Below are 16,399 nucleotides of genomic sequence, written 5' to 3' on the forward strand. Positions count from 1 at the left end.
GAGGTCACCCCATCGCGGGGATTCAAACCACCCACCTTCTGATCGGCAAGCCTAAGAGGCTCAATAGTTTAGACCACAGCACCACCTGCATCCCACCGGTGATACCTGTAGGGCTCTTCCTACTTTTCAAACAGCTGAGATGTGCTAACTTGTTATCATTTCGTGAGGGGGGGGCAGGGCGGAGAGAGAACTCCTTAAAACAACTCTTCTGTCTTCTCTTTGTTTCAAATCTGCTTGTGGGGGGTGAAAGATAGCTGCATGTGGTCATCTGTCCTCCAAAGCCAATTTCACAGACACTTAACCAGGCTGTCAGCTTCACCCCAGCCTCTAATTGGGCTACTCATGGCACCGTGTTAAATTGAAACAAAGCCGGGATGCAAGGAGAGAACCATACTGAAAGGAACAAGAGCTGTGTTCTTGGAGCCTCAAAAAAAGTTTGCCCGCTCGAGGTGCCAAACAAATGCCAGCCATGATCGTTTACTGCCATGAATATTCAAGCCCAGCTGCCAGCAAGAAGGAGCAGCTGTGCTGGCAAAAACCGGCACGTCCCCTTCAGGGTGCCCTTGCACACTGACCCTAGCATCTGGGTCAGCTTAAGAAGAAAAGCCCTCTGTGTCCCAGGCTTCCCGAGCTGATAAAACGGATGCCTCAGGCCAACACTACTTTGCAAGCAGAAGTGTTTTAAAAACAACAACAACAACAACAACAACCCACAATCATAAAGTTGTGCCCATCCACTTCCAAAAGATACCTTTCTCTAGCTCAGGTGTATCATGTCCTTGTAACACTGGATCGTCGAAAGTAGCAGTTTAGGTTGACTGATAGTGGAAATTTAAACAGCGCTGGAGTTTTGGCAAAGACCACCAGGGACTCAGAAGAAACACCCTTGTGGATCTCAAGGTGTGGAGGTGACTTGGTGGAGGTGCAGGCTGGGAAGTTAGTGCTGGTTATTAGAAGGGTATAAGCTGCTGCCATGGTGTCTAAGTAATTACACTCCTAAGAAAAGGAGCAGATGTCGAAGTCTTTGTCTTTTGCACTAACCGAAAGCATCTCCAGATGCTGCTGCTCCAGATGGCTTAGGCCTACAAACAGCAACTGGCAAGGAGTGGTGAAATTGGGCAGTGATGGAGGGAGATCAAGTACCACATTTCACTCATTTTCACTCATGATCACTTAAGCGGAGAGTGGTTTGTGTGCACTTGCACAGCAGCATCGCATAGAGACTTTTATGTGTGAATGAGCGTCAGAATTCATCAGTCCAAAGAAAGGGACTTTCAAATCACAAGCACAATGGTTTTCAATGGAGTCAGTCCGCACATTTAGCTGCAAGTTGTCAAGCACAGTAGTAACAATTTTATTTGTTTAACTTTAAGCTATACGCCTGGAAGACAAGGTGTAAAATATTATGGGCATTTTGAAAGAAACGTGTAGTTCCTTTTCAATGCTGTTGGCAGTGAAATTTCCAAAAGCAAAAACAAATGGTATCTTTTTAAACAAGCAAGTATTTCAACTTAGATACTTTACTGGATACAAGTTGTATGGGGAAAAGGATATAGTAGGGTTGCCATACATTCGGAATTTCCCGAAAATATCTGGAATACTGCAGTCGGGAGCAGTCTCCGGGTGAAAATCGACCAAATGTCTGGGAAAATCCATGTCAGCAGTGATGTTTTTGCCAGTTTTGCCCAAAATGCTCATCAACTTTTCTGTCCAGAATTTCCCTGTTTGAAAAATGGCAACCCTAGGATATAGCAACCTATACTCCGAGACTGCAAGAGAATAATTAGGAAGAAAAATTCATAAAAGAAATAGCAAGAGGTGTTGGCTACAATTAGGGATGCAGGGGGAATTTGGTTTGCATTTTAATGCAAAGCTATCTTAATTTGCACTTTCTGAAAATGCAGAAGCTGAAACACAGCTACTTCTGAAATTCACACTTCTCTGAATTTTGTGATGCCGTATTGCATCCAAAACACATGTACAGAAATGGATATATTTGTATATATCCACTTTAAAATGTATATATTAGTGGCAAAAATTCAAAAGCGCATTATATTAGGGAAGATAGTTTACAAAAATGTGCAAATTAGGCAAAATTACATACACAAAAACCTATGTATTTGAAAAGTGCACTAAAATGCTGGTATATTTTCACAAGGACTTGCAAACTGATGCAGAAAAATGTTGATGAGAATTTAAGATTGGAAAAAGAGGAAACTTACAGAAACCAAAACTGAGCTAGTCATTGACTCCTAGCTACAATTCTAAACGCAGCTATGGGAAGAGAAGTTCCATCTCGCCCTCAGGATTGTGGGTGCCCCACCACCACCACAATGCAGACATGTGACATCACACACACACACCTGCACATAGTGCATGTGACATGTCCAAGTCACACCCCCTGGGAAAGGATACCTCACTCGTTGGCTGCGGAGGGTGGAACTGAACTGCTCTCTCTACTCTCTACTGCCTGCCTGCTTTTTTCATTAACTTTGTGGGTGCCAGTCCCTGCAATTATATTATTGTGGATGCCCAAGCACCCACAGCCCCCTGGAGTGGGCTCCTATGGTGGACTTATTCCAAGTGAAAAGGGCATAGGATGACACTGACAGATTGGAAAGCTTACAGAAAAGGGTTACTGAAATCCTTAATGGATCAGAACAACTTCGCTTGGAAAGAAACCCACAGTCTTTGGGAATTTTTCGGTTCAGATAAAAGAAATAAAGAGGTTCACAAAATTATGAACAGTGTGACTAGAGTGGAACGACATATGTGTATAAAATGATCAAAAACCCAATAAAAATGATAAAAAAATAAAAAAATAGAGTGGAACGACATTGCTCCTCTTGCCCCGACTGCTAGTCGTTATTCAGTGGAACTGATTTGCAGTGGATTCGGAAGCGATAATATTGTTGTAATGTCGTAACTCACGCTGGGCCCTTAGGGTGAAGCACAGTTAAATATAATAGTACTGTAGTAGTACCGGTAGTAGTAGTAGTAGTAGTAGTAGTAGTAGTAGTAATTTCTTCTTCACACAATCTGTGTTGAAATGTACTAAGGGGACTTGCAGCCATCGCAAATTCACACCTAAAAAGTGAAGAGTGCCTTTACCGGGGGGGGGGGGAGGAAAGGCTTACACAAATTAGTGATTAACTGCATTCTACCAGGATCAAGAAAAAAATCTATTTTTTCACACCTATTTATCTATGGGCTTATCCACACTTACCTTTTGCCCCATACTCACTAGGCACAGAACTGCACTTTCCTGGTCGTGTCTGTTTTCTTTCGCGCCCACTTTCCCCAGGAAAACCCGCTCTTTAATGCTGAATTAGAACAAACAGCAATTTGGGTTTTCCGCAGAATTATTTTCAGCGGTAAAGAGAGGGTTTTCGCAGGGGAAGCACGGGGGCAAAAGGAAAAAGCACTTGGACCCAGTGCTCTAAAGTGCGGACCTGTGCCTTGAAATGTGGCACAAGAGGAAGTCTGGATGAGCCTTAACTATCAATACAGATATATTTTGATCTTGCAACTGCAGCGACCCTTCCTTCTGGCTCCATCGCGGGAGTTTCTTCCCGTTCATTTCCATATAAGAGCAACTGCATTCCCAGGAGACCCAACTACAGTACTACAGTTAAGGCAAGTTCGTTACATTTAGCTTGAGTTTCTCCAACTAAATCTGGACTTGATTAGTTCTTTTCAGAAGGGTGAAAGTACAGAACAATACGGGTGTGTTTGCCAAAAGCCCATTGGGCCTTGAATGTCCTTGTATGGTGACCCGCAAATGCCATGGAAGAACAGGACAAGCCTGTAGCAATGGGAAAGGTCTCTATAATAGCCCCTGATTCGCTGTATACTTGACAAGCTGTTTTCCCATGTTGCTTGGTGCGCGGCTGTGGCAGCCTTTGCTGGCAAAATTGCATGAGCTTTGACACATCCACAGGCTGCTTATGTCTTGGCCATCACAGTTTACTCTTCTCTCTCCTGCCCCCCCCCAAAAAAAATCTGGGCAATGGAGGCACTCATCTTATTTAGATGGGTATCTGAAGAAGTGTGCATGCACACGAAAGCTCATACCAATGACAAACTTTGTTGGTCTCGAAGGTGCTACTGGAAGGAATTTTTTTATTTTGAACTTTTTTAGAGTTTTGGAAAGAGAAATAGTATTGTGGAAGTTGGTTATCCTTTCCCTCCTTTATACAACAGTATGCAGTATGAGGACTGACTCTTTAGTCATAGAATCATAGAGTTGGAAGGAACCCCAAGGGTCATCTAGTCCAACCCCCTGAAAAGCAAGAATCTCAACTAAAGCATCCATGACAGGTGGCCATACAACCTCTATTTAAAAACCTCCAAGGAAGGAGAGTCCACAACTTTCTGAGGTTCCACTGTCAAACAGCTCTCGCTGTCAGAAAGTTCTCATTTCTTGTAACTTAAAAGAAAAATAGAATTGCAGAAGCTAGTCAAGGCAACTGACCCATTCATCCTTAAAAAAGGCCAGAAGATCAAATCATGGATCTCCACCTAACATGTGGCTTGAAATTTACTACAAGGGCCTAAATAGTTCTCAATTCAACACTAGGGAACACATTTACACCATTTACTTCCTAGTTATTCAAAATAACATTTTTCAAGGTCCTCATCAGCCTATTACCATGTCTATGGTATTTTCAGAAATGTTCGATATGCGCCATAGAAATCTGATCTTACCTACTGAACTCAAGTTTGGTTAAGCAAAAATCTCTGTTCACATTTTCCATGCATCTGATAAGATCCAATTCAGAGGGTAAGATCTGATATTAGCAAGGCACAGTGCAGAACAACAGGAGAAGCTCTCAGCCTGGGGAAAACAAACCAAGGACCCCTTTCTCTCATATACATATTAACCATAACAATAACCAGTGCTGTTTTTCTAGAAAAAGAGGTGCCAGAACTCACCATGATCTCTTATCATGACAATGGTGCCCACCTGAAATGTGCCAGAATTGAGTTCTGGTGAGTTCCACCTGAAAAAAGCCCTGACAACAAGAAGTTTATTATTTAAACCCCACCCATCTGGCTGGGTCGCCCCAGCCTCACTGGGCAGCTTCCAACACCCATAAAAACATTAAACATTAAAAACTTCCTGATACAAGACTGCCTTCAGATATCTTCTAAAAGTTTTGTAGTTCTTTATTTCCTTGACATCTGATGGGAGGGAATTCCACAGGGAGGACGCCACAGGAAGGCCCTGAACCTTCATTTCTTGCAGTGAGGGAACCGCCAGAAGGCCCTCGGAGCTGGACCTCAGTGTCCAAGCTGAATGATGGGATTGGAGACGCTCCTTCAGGTATACAGGTCTGAGGCATAGCATGGGAGTTGTTCTCTTATAACGGCAATGGCAACCGAGTTTTGGCGAGTTCCAGTTGAAAACAAACAAACAAACAACAATTCTATGGCATGGGAATCCACATAAACATTATCACCCCATGCTTAGAATATTCATGCACATTTCCCAACAATATGAAGAATTTGTTTGTTTATGTCTTTGTTGCATTTATACCCCGCTTTTTCTCCAAGGAGTTCAAGGTGGTGTGCATGGCTCTCCCTCTCATTTAATTCCGTCAACAACCCTGTGAGGTACATAGCTGCCAAGTTTTCCCTTTTCTCACGAGGAAGCCTATTCAGCATAATGGAAAATCCCTTAAAAAAGGGATAACTTGGCAGCTATGGTGAGGTAGGTTACTCCGTGAGGCAGTAACTGGCCCTCAGTCCATAGCTGCCAAGTCTCCCGCTGAAAAATGCAGGATCACCAGCGGCGCGGCACCGGAAGTCACTTCTACGCATGCCTGGACATGCATAGAAGCAACTTCCGGTGCTGCGCTACCCATGTATGGGCACCGGAAATTGGGCGGCGCCAGGACCCAAAATGGAGCCTCCCTAGCAGGTAGGAAATCCGGGGGATTTACGGGATTTTTTCCGATCCGGGCTGCCAGCGGGAAACGGTTTAAAATACGGGAGTTTCCCACGAAAAACGGGAGACTTGGCAGCTATGCCTCAGTCACCCGGTGAGCTTTATGGCCAAGTGGGGATTTGAACCCTGTTCTCAGGTCATAGTCTGACACTCTAACCACTACACCACACTGGCTTTCATACTGTATTGCTGGATGGCTGTATGTGTACGTGTGTGCAGGGGACCTAGAACACTTGTGTAGAAAGGGAAACCGTATTTGCAGCCCGCTGAAGCATGCAGATGTGCCCCAGAATTCGACACTACATAAGAAAATAGAAGCAAAATGCTACCTTAACCTAAACAGTTGTTTTCACATCTTTAACAGAGGGTCTCTTCCACCCTGGGCTGTTGTGATAACAGTTTGGCTGAAAACAGATGCTTTGTCCTTGAACGTTATTGGGCAATGTGCACTTGGGGCAATGCCATAGACTGCATCAATAAAGGAGCCCAACAGGGCTTTGCTCCTTAGCACCAAGCCCCCAGCCTGTGATGCCAGCACGGTGCCTCTGTCCTGATCCTTGCAAATGAAATTAGGAAAACAGGCTGCCTCAGTTGCATCTGCTTTTGCATTGCACGAAATGGCATTACAGCCAGGGTTCACTGGCTGGGGAAAGTCATAAATGTAATTTCCTCCTCAAATTAGCTGTGCCAATCTGGCAATGGTGGGTTGTTGTTGTTATTGTTGTTGTTGTTGTTGTTGTTGCTGTTGTTGTTGTGTTGTTTTAAGGAGAATCTAACCACAACCTATTTTTTAAAAAAATAATACATTTAAAAACCCACTTTTGGCTCCAAAGGGACAGATCTTTAGGGGATTTAAAAAGGAAAGACATTTCTAGATTTCAGTGAAGCGTTGGTCAGTTCTGGGCGTTGGAAGAGAAGCATGCAAAAAGCTTAGAGATGTGGTGATCTTTAGCTAAACCCTTGTGTGAAAGACCTGTGGGTGGACAAACGGGTAATTTCAGGAAGGAATTTACAGAGCAATATTTTTTTTATTTAAAAAGGTTGGAATTTAAGACAAGACAAGAGCTTTAGGGTCATCAGGGCCAAATCGTGAAGAGTTTTGCAAAGTTTCAAAGGTGCATCCAACACTGGTTGTCTTTCATAGTCCTGGTCTGGTCAACACATTCATGTACATCCAGTAATTTCTCATCCACTTGATAGTATGCAAGTGAATATGTGAATGGACGCTACATCAATATGTTGTGATTTGGGTGATATTATTATTATTACTAGTAGTAATTAAATGTGTATACTGCTCTTCATCTATAGATCCCATGGCAATTCATAGCACAAAATATTATATGAAAGTTACACCTGTAATGTGATGTTGACTTAGTATGTAGCAGCAGCAGCAACTGAGTCCATTGGTGCATGCGATTTGAACTTGCACAAAAATTATCCAAGCCAAAGACTTTAGCCACTGGTTAGACTGCACTACAGTGGATCTCTTAAATTTATGCTAGAGATGAAAAGCAGAAACAAGCTTAACCTCAGGACTACCCTCCCATCTCTCTACTTACCGGTATTTCCCCACCAAAATTGGCATGATCCAAGGGACATTTATTAAAGTGACAGAGTAGTTAGCTACTTTATTGTATATTGCTCCATAATCATGAGAAATAGTGAGCCAAGGACTGAGCCATGGATTGCTATAAATTGGTGGCAAAATCTACCAGTCCTACTACTGTTTTAGCAAATATGACAACTGTCCAGTTTCTCTCCAGCACAGAAGAAATACCAAAAGATGAAATAATTTAGCCACCAGGCTAAACTTTGTATGATTTGATTACATATGTAAATGAAATAAAAGGGACAGCTTCTGGCTTTTAAATAAAGACACAAGCTGTTTATTAGGATTGGAACAGGAACAGGAGATGGTTTTTTGTTGTTCAAGTTAAAAGGTGAAGGGCCCCTGACCATTAGGTCCAGTTGCGGGCAACTCTGGGGTTGCGGCACTCATCTTGCTCTATAGGCCAAGGGAGCCGGCGTTTGGCCACAGACAGCTTCCAGGTCGTGTGGCCAGCATGACTAAGCCACTTCTGGTGAACCAGGCAGGACCATTTAATCTCCACTGAGAAACGCAGGAAATCAAAGAGATGATTTGGCCAACCATGGACCATCCTTGCTGGATCAGGGAAGTATTACTGAAACAAGAAACCTGCCATTCTGACAGCCAAACATGTTTACTTGTAGGATATATGTTGTGATTTATTTGTATACCATCTTATGGTTCAAAGGTTGCCAAAGATACAAAAGAATACAAAAAAAGAAATCCAATAAAAGCACAATCAATACAACAAATTATCATCATCCTCACCACCATCACCACCACCACACACACCTTACCTTCCAAGTCCCAGACTGCAGAATCTGGGACCGGCAGCCGTGTGACACCGCAAGTTGCGTCGACGTAACTTCCGGTGTCGCTTTGCCCTTCTATGGGCACCAAAAATGGCCGCTGCCAGCTTCGAAAGTCGTTTGTACGCATGTCAGGAAGTGTACGCAACTTCCGGTGTCGCTCCGCCCATCTATGGGCACCAAAAAAGGCCACCACCGACACCGGAAGTCACGTCTATGCACTTCCGGACATGCGTAAATGCGACTTTTGAAGCCAGCGGCGGCCATTTTTGGTGCCCATAGAAGGGTAAATCGGAAAGAAAAAAATGGCCGCCGGCAGGAGAAAATGACGGAGAAAAACGGGAGAAGAAGTGATACGGGGGACCACCGGGAAAAGGTAAGTAAAAACGGGGGTTTCCCGGGGGAAACGGGGTACTTGGCAGCTATCACTCACACACACACACACACACACAGAGAGAGAGAGAGAGAGAGCTGCTCCAGTCTCTCATCTAGGAGCAAGCTCGGGCCCTTGCCTGACTCCAACAGAGAGACATTTTCCCTTCAATGATGCCCTACCAGGGCTACCTCAGCAGTGGCGACCGACTGCCAATAGCAATCTCCAAACAGCAGATTTCCACTTTGGGAACCAGCTACAGTTGTGGCAAAGTTCTTGCTCTTCATGGGTGGGGCCAGCTGGTCAACGCATCCTGCCCCTCTAACAGGCTGCTGTTCTCCAGCTGCGGTAGAAAAACCCTGGGGAGGCTAATATATGTATCCACCTCCCAAACTGCAGAAGTCCAGCTACTGCTACCTGCTTCCTACGTGGAAGATACTTGTGAGTGGAAAACTACTATTTCAAAGCTCTCTAGGAAGGATTAGGCAGAGGCTCGGTGTGCCCTTTGATGTGACACACTGTAGAATTATAATATTATCCACTGAAAGAGGATACAATTGGGATGGAGAACTAGCAGGTGAGGATCTAGTCTGCTTTTTTTATTCATATAACATCATCAATGTACAATGCATAGGGGGCTATTTATAGTTTTATCCCACCTTTCCTCCAAGAAGTTCCAGGTGGCATGCAGTCTCTCCCCACCCCCATTTTATCCTTTGCCACCCTGTGACATAATTGGGTGAGGAGTTGGTGATCAGGAGTCCAAAGTTATCCAGTGAACACTATGGCTGGGTGGAGATTTGAACTCAGCTCTCCTTCACTAGCTCTTGAAACAATCATTGGCTGGCTTGCACACTAGCTATTTTCTCTGGAAATGCCACCCTTGGATTGTTCGTTCTTTTTATGCCCAAAGTAATTTGCAAAGTGTTGCGTTCCAGTGTTATCCGAGTTCAGAGTCAGACAATTCAATTTCTGATTTGATCGGTGGCCCTTTTTTATTTTACTTTTTGCATTTCAGGGCTCCCGTGCCTTTTAATTTAAAGTTTCCTCTTTGCAGGTCCAAACTGTTTGACGGTCTCCTGTTGTTTAAACAAATGGTGGATTAATGCAGAATAAATTGATAATTGCCTCAATATTATTTTTCTCATGAGGTGGAAAGGCTTTAAATATCCATTTCCTCTCTTCACCTTTTAAAAACAAACATAAAAATGGAGGGGGGGGGGAAATAATGCAACACAACCAATAATTGAAGCCTCCAGCTCCGTCCACAGGAGCAGAAACTGACATTGGGGCAATTTAAGAGAGCATTCCTTACCAGGCCCATAGTTACAGTCAACAGGAAACCATCAAATGAACAGAACCTGAAAACCAGAAGCTTTTCATAAACAATGGGAACAAACTTTACTGAACAGGAATGGCATGTGAGTAAACATGGCAGGAGGACTGTGGCTGTGGGGACGCATTGCTAGATACTGTAACATAATGCTGTATTAAATGCTGTGTAAAAACTTGTTTCCATTCCCCTTCTGCCTAATTATAGTGCCTGAGCGACACACTAGTGTGTCTAATGTAGAAGAACCCACCCTGGAAATGGACCTGGAAAGCTCAGGTTCAAAGTTCTACCTAGGGCCAAACTAGATGCTACCATGACATGATGAAATTGGGGGCGGCGGCATGCCAACCCCTTTCTCCCTGACACTTCTTTGCTTTAAATAAGAGGTCCTCAACATGACATCTGTGGGCACAGCCCCCCTGAAAACAACCACCAAAACACCTCCTATCTTTTATTTTTATTTTTTTACATTGAGGGGCTTTTGTGGTTGCTTGGCTAGGGGGCCTTTGGGGGGGGGGCTTCTTTTTGGTCTGTATTTCATCTGTTTTGAGGTTTGTATGTATTTTGCCTGCTAATGCTTGGAGGGGAAGTAAGTTGATCACTTAAGTTGATCTGAAGTGCGCATGCACACGAAAGCGCATACAGTACCAAAATAAAAAAAACTTAGTTGGTCTTTAAGGTGCTGCTGGAAGGAATTTTTTTATTTTGTTTGATCAACACTAGTTTTTCTTCTGGGAAATGGTTTTTTTTAAAAAAAAATACTGTCCGTGTCAGTATCTGAGATTTGGAAGTGTTCCACAGGCCTAAGAAAGTTTGAACTGCCTTCCCTAAAATCATGGCCACTGCCTCCCCATCTGCTTTGCCCCCTAAAACTGATTTATCCCAGGGCCAGCATCAGCAACTGGGCAGCTGCCTGGGTCTGCCTCTGACCCTTGAACTCCATATTTTATATATGGGCCAGTGCTCCAAGAATTAAAATAGTGCCTACACAAGCCCTCTTTGGAGTTCCGCTGCCACCATTGCCTGATAACCCCACCAGGACCCACTGATAGACCCATCAGAAGGCACTCTGACCACTGTATTTCTCTCAGCGGGGCTTCCTCCCACGTAACCCGGATGCAAAGCAGATGCTCTGCTCCTGAGCTGTAAGGAATACACTGAATTACAGTTCATGGGAAATAACAGCAGGCATCTTTGCTTAGCTGCATGGCAATACCAGCTCAAGTGCCAGGCAGAAAGCAAGTGCAAAGAGCTATTGCCGGTGCTCAGCTGCTTCTAAATTTAGCTTCATTCCCAACAACTGGCAAGGCTTTGGACTAAGCTGAAATGAGCATAAAATCCACTAAACAAACAGCCTTTAGCTGAAGCTGCTCTCTCGCCTTCCAACGGCTGTGTGCCATCTTTGCGTCTTTCCAATCTTGTTCCTGAGTTAGATTTCTGGGCAGTCCTTTAGTATAAAACTCCCAGGGCAGCATGCAATTAGTCATAATCTTAGGTGGGGGCGGGGGAACCAGCATAAAAGTAGCTGGCCACAAAATAAATAAAATCCAGCAGAGCTATACCATACAACTAAAATCATTTAAATAAGGGGCTGAAATATCTGGGCATATTTTTTTTAGGTCTTCACCTGCCATTGAGAGAGCACCTAGGTGGGCCACCAGGTAAGTTTCTCAAGGGGCTGCATTTCGTAGATGGAGTCCATGCCCCTCAAAGCCATTTCCAATCATCACCTGGCATCCACCTAACCTTTGTATAGTGGGGCAGGAGATGGGACATGGAAAGCTTTGTGAATAATGGAGCATTTGGGTTGAATAAGGTGCGCCTTCAGGTAGCCAAGAGTCATTTAGAACTCTTTAGGTAACAATGCTCCCACTAAATTGCTGTGAATTAGGTAACAATGCTCCCATTAAATTGCTTTGAATTGCCCCCACTAAGCAGCAAGGTTGTGCCGTTGTTTTAAGTCCTGGCAAGATGCTACCTTTTAATTTCGTGACGAAATTAAAAGACGCCTGCTTCTTGGGAGAAAAGCAATGACAAACCTAGACAACATCTTAAAAAGCAGAGATATCACCTTGCCTACAAAGGTCCGTATAGTTAAAGCTATGTTTTCCCCAGTAGTGATGTATGGAAGTGAGAGCTGGATCATAAAGAAGGCGGATCGCCGAAGAATTGATGCTTTTGAATTATGGTGCTGGAGGAGACTCTTGAGAGTCCCATGGACTGCAAGAAGATCAAACCTATCCATTCTGAAGGAAATCAGTCCTGAGTGCTCACTGGAAGGACAGATCGTGAAGCTGAGGCTCCAATACTTTGGCCACCTCATGAGAAGAGAAGAATCCTTGGAAAAGACCCTGATGTTGGGAAAGATTGAGGGCACTAGGAGAAGGGGACGACAGAGGACGAGATGGTTGGACAGTGTTTTCGAAGCTACGAACATGAGTTTGACCAAACTGCGGGAGGCAGTGCAAGACAGGAGTGCCTGGCGTGCTATGGTCCATGGGGTCACGAAGAGTCAGACACGACTAAACGACTAAACAACAAAGATGCTTCCTTATAACTGTTCCAGTTAGCAACCTAGTATTTTTGTGGTATGCTATGTTTGAAAAGTCTTCAAGGGCAGCCCCATGTATATAGCATTTCAGTAGTCTGGTTGAGGGGACGCGGGTGGTGCTGTGGGTTAAACCATAGAGCCTAGGGCTTGCTGATCAGAAGGTCGGCGATTTGAATCCCCGCAATGGGGTGAGCTCCGAAAGCACGTCTAAGTGCAAGTAGATAAATAGGTACCGCTACAGCGGGAAGGTAAAGGGCGTTTCCGTGTGCTGCTCTGGTTCGTCAGAAGCGGCATTGTCATGCTGGCCACATGACCTGAAAGCTAATAACGCGAGATGAGTGCCGCAACCCCAGAGTCGGTCACGACTGGACCTAATGGTCAGGGGTCCCTTTACCTAGTCTGGTTAAGAGGTTAGCAGTGCATGGATAAATGTTGAGTTCTCCCTCTTCTAGGCCTCAGCCAGAGAGACCCAACATGGAAGAGGTCCAAGGTCCGGCTGACAACTGTCTGTTCAGGGCACAGAAGCTGACAATAGATGTCCCCAAAACATCCCAGAGGAGTATGTGGTCTCAATTCTTAAACATTAAGTGTGTTGTAATCAGTTTTCCACTTGCCACCAAACTCCTTTCACAAGTTTCTCGCTCTTGTGCAATATTTGCTTTGGTAAAATTTTCCTGAGAAGGAAGTGTTAGATTTTCTCACAGTACAAGCCCTAGAAACGTAAAAAACCATTTGAAACTTGTTCACAAGCCGATTATTATGCAGATCAGTCAACAGTATCCTTTCCCTCATTACCTCAAATGCTTTGTGCCATCTGTTGGTAACAAACCTGCATCTGGCAAATTACCTATTGATTAGGGTGCCTCTGATAATTGGGGTAGAAGCTCATGGAGACAGGCCCAGCAGTGGGCATGAGGAAAGCTACTGGTGTGAAAAGAGATGGACCCTACGGAGTCAAGGTCTTGCATCCAAATGTATGTCGGACAAGGATTCTTCCTGAAAATGACTAAGACCAAGGATCAGCTGCATACGTTTCTTTCCACTGCAGTAATTTCCTGCAGTGATTCCTGATTGATTTCAGAGTACCATATTGGCTACCCCTGACACAATGGAGCCAAGTTGATCTGGGCAGAGCTTGCTAATGTGATCTCATGCCTCACACGCACATCCTCACTCCAGGGATGTCTATCATAAGGACAGGGCTGTGATTTGTGAAACAGAAAAATCCACTAACCTAGCCATGAATGTGCGCGCTTGCCTTCCCAGATTCAGATCCCGCCCCCACCCCCCGTTCTGCAACACAGAGATTATACCAATGACCTACCTTACAAAATTGTTGTAAGGATTGCTATGATAATGTGCAAAAAAAGATTACTAATGCACTGAGTCTTATTACACGAGGCCTACAATATGAAGCCTTTATGAAGGCTTGCAGGAGGATATAAGAAAAAGTAACAGCATGGGATAAAGTGACTAATGAACATACACCAATAAAATGTTAAGTGTGAATGTGTAGGCGAGTTTAGGTCCACAAATGACCAAAGTTTGTCAAACGGTAATAGGTATTTGATATTTCCTGTGACATTCGCCTCTGCTCCACAGAAGAGAGAAAAGGGATCTGCACTGGCAATGGAAGATACAGAAGTAGGATACATTCATCTACACCAGGCATAAGCAAACTCGGCCCTCCAGATGTTTTAGGACTACAACTCCCATCATCCCTAGCTAACAGGACCAGTGGTCAGGGATGATGGGAGCTGTAGTCCCAAAACATCTGGAGGGCCGAGTTTGCCTATGCCTGATCTACAAATTTATGTGCCTGCCATCTACATGAAATCCAACAGTTGGCCAGCAGAATTGACACCACTGACAGAACAGATCCCCCTTTCACAGCCCCCCCCCAACTCTAGAGGATTGAGGTACCCTCTGAAACAGATGCGGGGCCTGGGAAGTCCCACTGCAAAAGCCCCATGACGCAGTGCTGATGTTGCCCGCTGACTTCTAATGGATCCTAGGCAGTGAACAACAATGCACCCTGGAGGAAAAGACACCCAGATGAGACCTAGAGGCTATCTGGCAGCAAGGTTGGGAGGGCATAAAGCCGTCTTCCTGCCCAGCTCCACTTCTCATCCGTACCAATAAAGGACACCTGCAGGCTGGGAGATGCAATTCTCATTACGTCAGTGCATAAAGCCCCCGATTCACCTCTATATTATGGAAAGACAATACACCCAACAAGGAAACCAGCAGGCCTCCCCTATCAGTCACACCCCTTTCAGAATTATTTCCTTCTTTTCTTCTCTGTTTCCCAAGTTCAATTTCGGCGAGTTTCACTCTCTCCCCCACCTGCTCTTCCCACATTAAACATTGATGCAGGAGTGGAACGTGATAGTGGTGGCATTTCTTTACCGATGCAGCGAGTGAAGGGAAGGCCAGGGGTGGGGGGCGGAGGAGGATTGATGCTGTGGGTGGGGGAGACGTGGTGGAAATGATCGGTTGGCGAGCCCGCTTTGGAGGGGAAGCAACAGAGAGGAAGCGGGGAGTAACATCTGGCAGGCAGAAGCAGGGCTGAGAGTGGGGTCAGAAACAGGCCTTGTGCTGAGGCAGGTCATTGTATATGCACTTTCAGCATCAACAGTGGAACCAGGAGGGTGTACCATTACACACTTTCTCTTAAAGCCGACCCAGGTAGCAAGCTTTGCAAGGCACCGGCAGCCTATTCAGCAGCAAGGGCGTTTGGGGAGATGGCACAAACCTCATTCATGCAGGCACACGCTGCATTTCAGATCATCAACAGTTCTTGGTCAGGTTCAGAGGCCGAGGCTGCCAGATTTGGTTCACTGCTTCTGTAGAAGGTAATTGAAGATGGGCAAAGACCCTACAGGAGCTGATAAGCTACGCCTGCATCTTTGCTCAGGTATCAACAGTATCCAATGTGTGTCTGGAATCAGCAGCAGCAGTGGGCTGAAGCAAGAGAAGTGTTTCAAAACGTACTCATCTATATGCTGGTGGCCATTAATATTAATTAATATTACTGCAAAACTCGGAAGACAAACTGACCAACAGGTTCGTTTTGCTTCCCATCATGATCTCGAACCAACAACCTATGAAACACTTAAATGCATGCACATTTATACAGGGTTCACAGGTTGACAGCATCAGTAATCTCTCAAAGGCTCAAAACACCAACCTAATGTAATAACTGTGAGATAGGCTATGTAGAGAAATTAATTTGGCCAAGGCTACCCTCGTGGGCATAAGAGAATTTGTTCTTCCAGTTGCTATTGGAATAAATTATTGATCCACAAATCCACATGACTTCACACATGAAATTAATTATTTGCATACAACTGAAACCTCTGCTTTATAATCTGTATCAATTTGTTTTTAAGTAAACCCTTTTCTCGGTCTTTGACAAAACAGTGGCATCTAGTGGCTGGTCCCAGTGTTTTTACTCTTACTTAGCAGCTTAGCATTTTTAGAACAAGATGGGTGTGGGAGTCGAGAAACCTAGTTGTTCTGGATAAATGCAAAATGAGTGGCAGATTAATATTTAAGAATTCTTGTACTAGAACGGTTTCAAGAATTACATTATATAAAATTAGAATTTCGTATGTTTATGAAATTGTTTAGCTAATTTGTTTAGAAAATTGTTTAGAAAATTGTTTAGAAATTTATGTGATTGTTTAGCTAGCTTAACAGCAATATGGCTTTAAAAAAAGAAAAAACTTTTAACAACTGCGTAACAAAATTTGCTTTGGGGTGTGAGTTTTCTTTGTTGGTCGCCTGAATGAC

The sequence above is a fragment of the Zootoca vivipara genome, chromosome 1, assembly GCF_965207765.1.
Source record: "Zootoca vivipara chromosome 1, rZooViv2.hap1.1, whole genome shotgun sequence".
Taxonomy (NCBI): domain Eukaryota; kingdom Metazoa; phylum Chordata; class Lepidosauria; order Squamata; family Lacertidae; genus Zootoca; species Zootoca vivipara.